The sequence below is a fragment of the Arachis duranensis genome, chromosome 3, assembly GCF_000817695.3.
Source record: "Arachis duranensis cultivar V14167 chromosome 3, aradu.V14167.gnm2.J7QH, whole genome shotgun sequence".
Lineage (NCBI taxonomy): Eukaryota > Viridiplantae > Streptophyta > Magnoliopsida > Fabales > Fabaceae > Arachis > Arachis duranensis.
Genome location: NC_029774.3, coordinates 24959025 through 24970929, shown reverse-complemented (window position 1 = coordinate 24970929; position 11905 = coordinate 24959025). Strand labels below are relative to the sequence as shown.

The window sequence follows — 11905 nt, the reverse complement described above, 5'->3', positions numbered from 1 at the left end:
GCATAGAAAGAAAAAAAAAAGACAAAAAAGAAAATAGTTAAACAAACTATATATTAAAATAAAAAATAAAAAGATTTTGGAGTGGAATAAAATTATAATAATATAAAATATAGTTATCAAAATTGAATCGGTAATTGATCCAATTTAATTATAAGTTACTGATTTACTCGGTTGATCCAGTCATAATAAAATAAAAATATAAAATTATAAAAATAAAATTAAAATTAAAAGTTAAATGTATATTTTTAAAAATATATTAATAATAATTAAATATCAATTTTTAGATATAATTTATATCGCAAAAAGAGATAATAAATTAGTTGCTAGTATAAAATATTTTCTCTAATTTAAATGAATATAAAAAACAAAAGATAACACAATCAATATCAAGATATCAATATATTATACTATGTGTTGTTACTTGTTTGGTATCCATGTGAATCTATACTTAAAAGGATAAAAAAAATAAAAATTAATTCATATATATATATATATATATATATATTGTCATATATATTAATAAGAAATAAGTTAGCATAGTGGCAAGGGGGAGGTTGTGTGCACAAGCTGCCTCATATTTAGACCTTGCTTTTAGGGATAAGTATGATTTTGGTCCCTAACGTAGAGGTTAAAAATTTATTTCGTCTTCGAACTTTTTTTCGCTACAAAATGGTCCCCAAGGTTTTAGTTTGTTTTAAAACCGTCCTTCGAACCAAAATGCTCCTATCCCTTCTTTCCCAAAATCATACAAAGTACCAGCAGAAACACAAGCATAAGCACCACCACCACCATCCACCCCACACCCACCACCACCCACCACCTACCACCACCACCACCACCATCATCATCATCATCGAATCATAAGAACTCAGAATCAGAACTACCACCACCACCCCCTACCCACTGCCACTCCATCACCATCTGTATCACACCAACCAAAACTCAGAAAATCAACATCATCATCGTCATCCTCATCAGAATCCAGAACTCAGATCTAGAACTCAAACTCAGACAAACAAGAACTCAACTCAGAAAATCATCATAATCATCAAGAACCCAAAATCAGCAACAACAATACTCCAAATTCAAATTTCAGCAACAACAATGTTCCACAACAAATTTCACAAAAAATCCAATTCCCAGAATTTACAGAAGAAGAAGGCCACTTTCTTTCCTCCCCCGATTCTATCTATCTGTACCCTTTCTTTCCTTTTTTTATTTATTTTATATTTATTTTATTTTATTTTATAATTTTTTAATGAGGGGTAATTTGGTAATAAAAAAATAAATTTGGTAAAAAGGACGATTTTAAAGCAAATTGAAACCTTGAGGACCATTTTGTAGTGAAAAAAGGTTGGGGACGAAATAAATTTTTTACCTCTACGTTAGGGACCAAAATCGTACTTATCCCTTGCTTTTAACATTTGTGGGGTTGTAGTGGAGTGAGCTCCTACGATGGTTCGGCGGCCCGCAAGTACACTGTGGATCTGCGACGGGTCTAATGCGATCTGAAATACGAACTGATCAGTTTTCAACACCGAACTAGCTAGACCACCAGTTTTTTGGTCGATTCGGCCGGTCCGGTTCAATTCTGATAACTATGATATAAAATGGTGAATTTGTATTCCACTTAAGTGGATGACGTGAATGTTGATAATATTTTTAGTTAAGTTATATCTTTTTAATTTTGTGTATTATAGAAACATGATCAAAACCCTTGATACGAGCCCTGTAGAACAAACTGAAAATTGTCATATGCCAATTGGTCCAATTACAAGAGCAATAATTAAGATAATAAAAGAAGGTTTTGCAAACATGACTAAATCATGTGTTCAGGAGATGCATCAAGAATTGAGCAAGATTGATTAACGATTATCAAAAGTCAAACATCTTACTATTTACAAGATGAAATTGAAGACTCTCATTAGTTAAAATGAATTAAAAGAGACATCGCTTTCTTAGAATTTATTTTATGTTTATTTTATTTTTGTTGATTGTTTGTTTTAAGCCAAGTTATAATTTGGCCCATTTTTTTTATTCTAGTGAACTTATGAGTTAGGGTTTTAAACTTAAAAGGTATAAAAATCCTCTAAAATCTGATAGTCACTTTTTTTTAATTTTTATGAATAAAAATTTCTTTGAATTTTTTTGAGAAAGTTGGGTGTGAACAGGTGAGGTAGAGTGATTCCTTTAGCTGTTGCATCAGGAAATCAAATTGAGGTAGAGGAGTCCCTTTCTTTGATCTTATTCTGAGTTATGTTCCGTATCATTTGGTATTAGATTTCAGGTATTAGATTAATTTTCATTAGTCTACGTTTACCTTTTTTGTATTCTAATTAAATTAAAAAAAATAAAAAACGTCTCCTTCATTTGTTTTCTATGCCTCCATTTTGTGTCTTTGATTAACAAAAAAAATTCCAACCACACATAGTAAGTTAAACTTACGTCTTGTTCTTTTTTCTTGTTGATTGGTTTTTCATCTCTTCTCAGTTATTATTGTGTTCATCATTATTCTTTTCGTCCTTCTCTTATCATTCATTTTCTTATTAGTTTATTATCTTTTTTCTTATTATTAGTAATTTTTTTTGCCAACACATCTTGAGTACTAAAAAAAAGAAAGAGTACACACTTTGAAGTTTCTTTTTATTATTAGTAATTTTTTTTTGTCAACACATCTTGAGTACAAAAAAAAAAGAGTACGCACTTTGAAGTTTACAAAATAGCACTTAAGCAAAGTAAAAAAAAATATTAAAAAAAGCATTATGTTCTTATTTTCCTTATTTAAAAAAAATAATCTCAAAAACAAAATCATTAAATAAGTTATTATTATTCTTGTTCTTCTTATTTTTTTTATTATTCTTATCTTTTTGTCTTTTGTGTCTTTGTCCCTTTTTTATTTTTATTTTTTCCATCTTTTCCTCTCATCATTGCTTCGAATTTTTTCTATCTTTTATTTTTGTTTAATTTCTAAAGTACAACAGTCAAAGAGATTCAAAAGTGGTAAAAAGTAAGAGTTATAAGTTCAATAAAGGGTAAAAACTAATTTTGAGAATAAACACGAGTGTCCATCCTTGAGTGAAACACGTGAGAGAGTGATTGTGAGGTCCTTTCTATAACATTTTTATTACAGGTTCATTGTTATGGCAGCTCATTCTGAAGATACTTTAATTGACATGAATTTGATGCAAAGGGCTATTCAACACTTAACTAATTGCTTGACTGAGTTGGAAACATGGCGGCAAGAGGTGACACAGACACTGTCTAAGCATACTAAACAAGGACCTTTCCGAAATTGGCGTCAGAATCATGTACCTTATGATGATGACTCTGATGGGGTTATAACACCTTGACATAAAAGTCAAGATAGCAATATCAATGCCATCAAGATGCAAATACCACCATTCAAAGGGAGAAATGATCCTGAAGTTTATTTGAAGTGGGAACAAAAGGTGAAAAGAACTTTTACTTGTCATAATTACTCTGAGACAAAGAAGGTTCATTTGGCAGCAGTTGCATTCTTTGACTATGGCTTGCTTTGGTGGGATGAACTAGTGAAGACAAGATGGCGGAATGATGATCACCATATAGAGTCTTGGGATCATATGAAGTGCCTCATGAAAAAAAGATTTGTGCCTTCGTACTACTACAGGGAAATGTATCAGAAGTTACATCAGCTGACTCAAGGCTCCAAGTCCGTTGAAGACTACCATAATAAAATGGAGATGCTTATGATTACTGCCAACATAGAAGAGGACACTAAGGTTACTATGCCACGATTTGTGGGTGGTTTGAATAGAGCAATTACTGATGTGGTGGAGTTACATCATTATGTGGAGATGAAGGATTTGGCCAGTATGAAAATGAAGGTGGAGAGGCAACAATAAAAAAGAGCACCAAGAGGATTGTCTCATGCTAATCCAAAGTGGGAGTCTTGTAATGCTGACACAACAAAGACTAAGGGTGTTGAACCCAATGCGTTGTTTGGTGCTACGAAGAAGAAAGATAATTCTAACTCTTCTTCTGCTACTTCTAGGCATCGAGATATTAAATGCTTCAAGTGTCATGGTATGGGTCATTATGCCAGTGATTCCCCAAACAGGAGATTGATGGTTATTAGAGAAGATGATATTGTGTCTGATTCTGATCATGATGATGATTCTGATCATAATAGTATGCCACTTTTGGAGGATTGTTCTGATGGTGATGTTGAGTATGCAGTCTATGGTGAATCTCTTGTTGTTAGACGTACTTTGAATTTGCAGGTAAAAGAAGATAGCCTTGAGCAACACCAAAATCTTTTCACACTAGATTCTTGGTGGGTGAAAAAGTGTGTAGTCTAATTATTGATGGCGGGAGTTAGACTAATGTGGCTAATGCACTTATGGTGGAGAAATTAGGTTTGACATGTGTTCGACATCCTAAACCATATACGTTGCAGTGATTGAATGACAATGGAGAGATCAAGGTTGACAAGCAGGTGACAATTGCATTCTTTATTGGAAAGTATGTTAACGAGGCATTGTGTGATGTGGTGCCAATGCAAACTTGTCATTTATTATTGGGGAGACCTTGGTAGTTCGACGGTCGAGCATTTCATGATGGTCACACGAATCGATTCTCCTTTGATTTTAATGGTCGTAAGATCACTCTTGCTCCTTTATCACCTAAGGAGGTTTACCTTGACCAATTGAAGCTTCAACAGGATACCAAGGGGAACATGGGATGTGAGATCATAGAAAAATCTGAGAGAAAAGAGACCATGAGAGAAAAGAATATAGCAAAAGGCCCAATGGTGAGTGAAAAGAAAAAAAAAGTCCATTTCATGAGAGTAGTGCAAATACAGAGAAAATTAAGAAAGTTGAGAGCAAATTGTGTTTCTTTGCAAAAGAGAGAGATTTAAAGAGTGCTTTAATAGGCAAGAAAGCTTTGTTTATGGTTCGGTTAAGGATACTTTATTCTCTGACACTAACCTTAACCCAAATTTGCCAAATAGTTTTGTCTCTTTGTTGCAGGAATTTGCTGATGTCTTTTCTACTAAGTGCCACGTGATTTGCCTCCATTACGAGGGATTGAGCACCAAATTGATTTTATTCCTGGTGCTATCATTCCTAATAAACCAGCCTATAAGAGTAATCCTGAAGAGATAAAGGAGCTTCAAAGGCAATTGGAGGAGTTATTAGCCAAAGGTCACATCAGGGAGAGTATGAGTCCATGTGCTGTACCAGTTTTGATGGTTCCAAAGAAGGATGGTACTTGGCGAATGTATGTGGATTGTCGTGCAATAAAATGACGATAAAGTATCGTTATCCTATCCCTAGATTAGATGACATGCTTGATGAGTTATATGGTGCATGCATACTCACTAAAATTGATTTGAAAAGTGGGTATCATCAAATTAGAATGAAATCAGGGGATGAATGGAAGATTGCGTTTAAAATAAAACATGGGTTATATGAGTGGTTAGTAATGCCTTTTGGGCTAACTAATGCACCTAATACTTTTATGCATCTAATGAACCATGTTTTGCGAGAATTTTTGGGTAAATTTGTTGTTGTTTATTTTGATGATATTCTCATTTATAGCACTTGTTTGGATGACCACTTGTCACATGTTTCAGCTGTTTTGGATGTGCTTCGAAAGGAAAAATTATATGCCAATCTTAAAAAGTGCACTTTTTGTATTGATCGAGATATATTTCTTGGTTTGTTGTGAGTGCGAGTGGAATTGAAGTTGATGAGAAAAAAGTAAAGGCTATTCGTGAATGGCCAACGCCTAAGAATGCTTCTGAGGTAAGAAGTTTTCATGAGTTAGCTGGGTTTTACAGAAGATTTGTAAAAAAAATTTCTACCATTGTTGCGCCTCTCACAGAGGTTATCAAAAAGGATGTTGGATTTAAATGGGAAAGGGAACAAGAAATTGCATTTCATACCCTAAAAGACTGTTTGTGTTCTGCTCCTATTCTTGTTTTACCTAACTTTGATAAAACCTTTGAGATTGAATGTGATGCTTCTGGATTGATATAGGTGCTGTTTTGATGCAGAAAAAACAAGCCATTGCCTTCTTTAGTGAAAAGTTGAATTTAGTTCAGCGTAAATATTTAACATATGACAAAGAATTATATGCTTTGGTTCGGACTTTGGAGGTTTGGCAACACTACCTCTTACCTAAGAAGTTTGTGATTCACACAGATCATGAATCTTTGAAGCACTTAAAAAGACAAGGTAAGCTTGATAAAAGGCATGCTAAATGGGTGGAATTTATTGGAATATTTCCATATGTGATTGCCTTTAAACAAGGTAAAGATAATGTCATTGCTGATGCTTTATCTTGGAGGTATACTTTGATTACTACACTTACTTCTAAGTTGTTAGGATTTGAGTTTTTAAAGGAGTTGTATGCAACTGATTCTGACTTTTCTATTATTTATGCCTCTTGTGAACATAGTGCATTTAACAAATTTTATAGACACGAAGGTTTTCTATTTCGTGGTAATAGAATTTGTGTGCCTATTTATTCTATGAGGGACTTACTTGTTCTTGAATCACATAATAGGGGTTTGATGGGTCATTTTGGTGTGCATAAGACATTGGATGTGTTATCTGAACATTTTTACTGGCCACACATGCGTAGAGATGTTGAAAATTTTTGTGCTAAGTGTATTGCATGTAAACAGGCTAAATCTAAGTCTTTACCACATAGTTTGTATGCCTCTTTATATGTTCCTATGCATCCATAAGTTGATATTTCTATGGATTTTGTTCTTAGTTTGCCTCGAACAAAAAAAGTAGAGATAGCATTTTTGTTGTGGTAGACAGATTTAGTAAAATGGCTCATTTTATTGCATGCCATAAAACTAATGATGTAACAAATATTGCTAATCTGTTCTTTAGAGAGGTTGTGTGCTTGCATGGTGTTCCCCAAACTATTGTTTCTGATCGGGACGTAAAATTTTTGAGTCATTTTTGGAAAGTTTTATGGGATAAATTAGGCACAAAATTATTATACTCTACTACTTGTCATCCTCAGACTGATGGTCAAACTGAAGTAGTAAATAGAATATTAGGAACCTTATTACGTGTTGTTGTTGGAAAGAATTTGAAAACTTGGAAAGATTATTTACCTTTTATTGAGTTTGCTTATAATAGAACCATTCATTCTTCTATTGGGTTTTCTCCTTTTGAACTTGTGTATGGTTTTAATCCTTTAACTGTTTTGGACTTATTACCTTTGTCTTTGAGTGATATTGTTAGCTTGGATGCAGAAGGTAAAGCTGAAAAAGTTAAAGCAATGCAGTTGAAAGCACGTGAGTTGCTTGAAAAGAAAAATAAGTTGACAGCTCAACGGGTGAATAAAGGTCGAAGACAACTTGTCTTTGAACTTGGTGATTGGGTATGGATTAATTTGAGAAATAAGAGATTTCCTACTTAAAGAAAATCCAAGTTAGACCCTAGGGGTTATGGTCCATGTCAAGTGCTCGAAAGGATCAATAACAATACTTACAAGATTGACCTTTCAGGTGAGTATAATGTATCAGCTACTTTTAATGTCTCTGACCTATCTCTTTTTTATTTGGATGCAGATTCGAAGACAAAACTTTTTCAGGAGGGAGAGAATGATACGAGTTTTGTGGGACAAACTGAGAACTGTCATATGCCAATTGGTCCAATTACAAGAGCAACAATTAAGAGAATAAAAGAAGGTTTTGCAAACATGGCTAAATCATGTGTTCAAGAGATGCATCAAGAATTGAACAGGACAATGATTAACGATTATCAAAAGTCAAACATGTTACTATTTACAAGATGAAATTGAAGACTCTCATTAGTCAAGATGAATTAAAAGAGACATCACTTTCTTAGAATTTATTTTATGTTTATTTTATTTTTGTTGTTTGTTTGTTTTAGATCCAGTTATAATTTGGCCAATCTTTTTATTCTAGTAAATTTATGAGTTGGAGTTTTAAACTTCAGAGGTATAAAAACCCTCTAAAACCTGGTAGTCACTTTTTTCCTTAATTTTTATGAATAAAAATTTCTTTGAGTTTTTTTGATAAATTTGGATGTAAACAAGTGAGGTAGAGTGATTCCCTTAGCTATTGTATCAGGAAATCAAATTGAGGCAGAGGAGTCCCTTTCTTTGGTTTTCCATCTTATCTTGGGTTACGGTCTGTATCAATCCTTTTTTAACATTTTTTTTTATTTTTTTGTATAAAATCTCAAACCCTAGTAATTAATTATCATCGCTCCAAAATCTAAGAAAAATAATTTATATATGTGATTGTTGGAGAATCAATTTCATTTATGTATTGAAATCAAACATTATTGTCTATTTAATATGTTAATTGTTCATGTTATATTTAATAGTGACATAATATTGAATCCATTTGAAACTTTTTAAGACTAAAATAGAACATTTAAAACATTAAGGATCAAACTAAAATTTAGACAAAATGTTGGAAAATCAAAATAATACTTTACCCTTTAAATTCTTTTCTATGTCTTTTTTTACATTTAATTTTTGCTTTACCTATATTATTCATCGTTTATATATACCATCTTAACTTTTTGACATGAGATATTGTTATCTTTGTCATCCAAATATTATTATTTTATGATATATGATTAATTATTTATGATATTTAAGTAATCCAATCTATGTTTATCTTTATAAATTAATAAAGATAAGGATGATGATTGGTTAAGCATTTTGACTATTATACTCAATCAAGTTGGGTGTTTATTTTTCTGATAAACCTTGGTTTGAAAAGATTCTAAATTTGTATTATCACTTCAGTTATCTTTTTTTATTTTGTCATTTTTCCTTCTGGAAATTGGTTTGTTCTTCAATACAGTCGAGAGTAGTTTCACAGAGTTGAAATTATTAATTATCAATGCATTTGTGATTGTTTGGAATAGGTCCATGATCTTTTAGAGTAAAAGAATGACTTCAACCTCAGTTGTGCCTCAAAAAAGTCTTTGACTAGTTTGGCTACTTTGATCTGGGCATGCATACTTCTTTCGCTTGGGGATTTCTGGATCCATCAGATCGACACAAATGAATATTTGAAGGCTTTTACATTTAGCAAGGAGGATGACATTGTGGCACTTTTCTTGTACAACCTTGTCTCTTTTGACAATTTTCATGATTTTTTGATATGTGATGTACTTCTTCAATAGTAGCACCACTGGGTTTTCCTAGATCTAATTTAGGTTTTGTTTTTCCTTTGGTGTCATTGCAGGCCAAGTCGAAGTGTATAATTTACCACTTCATCTTAAAGGAATGGGTATCTGAATGTTTTGATGGCGATGAACAAAGTGATGTGGTCATTAGGTGTGACTTTTTCCTCATAAACACTTATGAGTGCATCATTATGATACGTTTTCTTAATGTGTTAATCCTAAAGCATTAGTAAATTAGAGGTACATGGTGCTCAATATCTCAACTAAGATCGTGGCGGTGGGGGGTTTGGTGTTGGTAAGGGATCATCAGATAAGCTTGGGAGCAAGAAAGGTAATATCTGGGAGGGGATTTGTTATCTAGCTCTCTAAGACTATGTTTGGTTGGAAGGAAAGAAATTAAGTAGATTTTTATTTTTCTTAGATGTGTTTGGATGAAAAGAAAATAAGAAGGAAAGAAATGTTATAAAAAAACAATTTCACTCTTGTATTATAAAATATATTAAAAAAAGTTAGAAAAAAATTGGTAGGTCTCATCCACTTTTTTACACTATTCAACTTTTTCTCTTTAATTTTTCTTCTCAACCAAATAATGAAAAATAATCATTTTTCTTCTAATTTTCTTTCCTCCCTTTTTCTTTCCTTCTCATTTTCTCTCAAACAAACATAACTTAAGAGCGATTTGGATGTCGAGTGTCTCCTGCTTCTTATTGACTTCAACGAGGTTGGATTTCCCTCTTCTGGTCGTAGGTAGTCATACACATGGTTTTGGATCTTGATATTGTTTTTTAGTTAAACTCCTTCTGAAAGGAGTCTATTTCCATAACCCTTTTATGAGGATTATTAGGGCTGTCTAGGATTGTAGGTAATCTATTTGAGGGTACTTCGTGCTGAAACAATCTATATGATCTTTTTGTTGAGACTCTTCTAGTTTTTGTATGATGGAGAACATATTGACACAGTTTTTAAGTAAGATTAGAATTACCTCTCGGAGCCATAAAACATTAAATTTTAGGATTGGGACACGAGACTGTGGATCTCCTTGATCCTGGTTAGTGTCTCAACGCGGTGGCAATGTACCTACAAGAAACTACGACGCTCAAGTCAATGATTATCTAAGAGGTATAAAGATTAAAAGTAGATATTATACCTTGATCGTGTATTAGACCATTTATTTGTAACATTTGGAGAGTAAATCTAGGCTATCTCGATAGATCCGTGCAGGACTTTTAACCATATGGAGAGTAACATAGTGAAAAACAGAGAAATGGTGAGAATGAAAAAAGTTAGTGGGTAAATATACGAAACAAAATATCAAGTATCCAACAAGATCAGCTCCATCTGAGAAAAGCTTTGGCAAAGAAGCAGGGAGTGAACACAGAACTTTTTCGAAACCAAAAGGCAAATGAAAATTTTAGAATATTAAAAAAAAGATCTTTTACAGTATTTGTGGATAATATTCCACAATTGGTGAATCTTCAATGGCAGTGGGAAGTATTTATTAAGGAGAGACAAGATGTTGATGTTTTTTATCGAAAAAGAAACAATTGAGCACTCCTCGTAAATTTGTTTTTGTCAAATATGCCTTCAAAAACCATACACATAGGGTAGTTTATAACCTTAAAGGCTGGGAAGTAAATAAAGTATAACTATTAGTGTCAGTAGCTAAATACGAGAGAGATGTCAATAAGAAAGCTAGTTATAAAGTCAATCCTAGTAGTTACCACATGAAGGAGCAACAAAATACTCAAAGAAAGAAGGAGACGAGATATACGAGTTATGATAGATTTTTTAAAGATGTCCTTATAGGTTCTGATTATGAAAAAAATGATTATAAAGTGGTTGAAAAGTACGAAAGACAAGGAGCATGTGATGTTGGAAATTATTAAAAGAATATCCATGGACCCATTTAAAGTGGTCTTTGTTTACAATTCAATTGAAAATATGCAGGAGACTCTCCAATCTTCTTTCCTGTTGTATTATTTTGGAGAAATAAAGAGATGGTCTGAGGATGAATCCTATAAAACAAGGAGTGAGAAAAAATTTTTGAAATATTGTAGAGGTCTGGGGTACTATTATAAAATTGGACAAAAATTCCTTTCAAGATCAAAGCTTCAATTTGATACATGTCATGGTGGAAACTACATGAGTGTCGATATACAAAATAAAGTTTAGTTGGAAGTAAATGAAGCAAAATATGAGATCTTTGTTGAGAAGAGGTGTGACAATTTTTGGGTTGATGGTGGCAACATTGTGAGAGCAAAAAATAGAACAAGGATGAACGGATATGAAAATGAGATACCTATGGATAGCAAAGCCAAACAGTTAGACAAAAGGGTTAAAGAAAATAGACGGTGATGTGAAGGGAAAAGGGGAACAACATAGTAAATAACGTGGGTGCAATTTATGATTTGCTGGTAGTCTTGTCTCAAGGAGAAGCAATGAAAAATGATATGGGTGAACTTCTAGATATACAAGACATGAAACTAAGAAATAGTATTGATAGTTCAATCTCAACTAAATACATAGAAAATGATAAATATACAGATGAAGTGATACAAGAAACTCAATTAGGCTTGGTTGGTTGCCCAAGCCAAAGAATGATTTAAAATAAAGTGAAACGAGTTGTAGTAACTCATAAAGTGGATGATGAATTAGTGTCTGCTCCTCTATATCCATCGAACTTTAAAAAAGTTACTAAAAATGAGTGCTTCCATAATAGGACGAGT

The 11905-nt window shown here is 32.7% G+C and overlaps 1 pseudogene; it reads left to right on the top strand.

Moving 5' to 3' along the window:
• Positions 1-3386: 3386 nt before the first annotated feature.
• On the top strand, positions 3387-7806 carry LOC127745467 (uncharacterized; annotated as a pseudogene).
• Positions 7807-11905: the final 4099 nt, after the last annotated feature.